Source organism: Dendroctonus ponderosae, unplaced genomic scaffold, assembly GCF_020466585.1.
Source record: "Dendroctonus ponderosae isolate FM_Combo_2020 unplaced genomic scaffold, Dpon_F_20191213v2 Dpon_F_20191213_7, whole genome shotgun sequence".
Lineage (NCBI taxonomy): Eukaryota > Metazoa > Arthropoda > Insecta > Coleoptera > Curculionidae > Dendroctonus > Dendroctonus ponderosae.
This window is the reverse complement of record NW_026018916.1, coordinates 1125929-1126522: the sequence shown is the minus strand read 5'-3', so window position 1 is coordinate 1126522 and position 594 is coordinate 1125929. Positions and strand designations below refer to the sequence as shown.

Genomic DNA, 594 nt, shown 5'->3' with positions numbered 1-594 from the left:
GCTCGAATGGTTCTTGAGAAACTTCGAAAAAAGTTTAAGTGGATTTTGCAACTCAACAAAAACCACGCAAATTTTAAACTTCTTGAATTCAAGCCTTTTTTGAGAAACCTGCCAACATTTCCCCATCCATGGTTCACTTTCTAAAAAGGTCATTTATTTCTGTCTAGAATGATGTACAAGTGAGCGTTCTTGCCCATTTTGCCTCCGAAAAATTAGCAAAAACGGGCCGGAAAACATGAAATTTGGGCATAATCTTGCACCTAAGTGTGTGATATTCAAATTTCGCTTTCTGGGTCAAAACTACTCGAATTTCCTCACTAACGTTGTGACGACTGAATCGACTTTTCCATTCTCTATCCAACAATGCCAAAACGAACTCTGTGGCTCGAATGGTTCTTGAGAAACTTCGAATAAAGGCCATTTAGTTATCTCTGGATGATGTAAAAACGAGCGTTCTTGCTCATTTTGCCGAGAAAGAAGAAAGAAGAAGAAGATTTTGCCGAGAAACATGCAAAACGGGACGGAAAACATGAAATTTTGCAATAATCTTGCGCCACCCTTGCACAAAACGACGATAATTTTTCTAATTTCATA

General features: G+C 38.2%; 1 protein-coding gene across 1 annotated transcript in view; it reads right to left on the bottom strand.

Moving 5' to 3' along the window:
• LOC109543976 (uncharacterized transmembrane protein DDB_G0289901) overlaps positions 1 to 594 on the bottom strand; it is a 17306-nt gene that overhangs the window by 7460 nt on the left and 9252 nt on the right. The window lies entirely within an intron of this gene.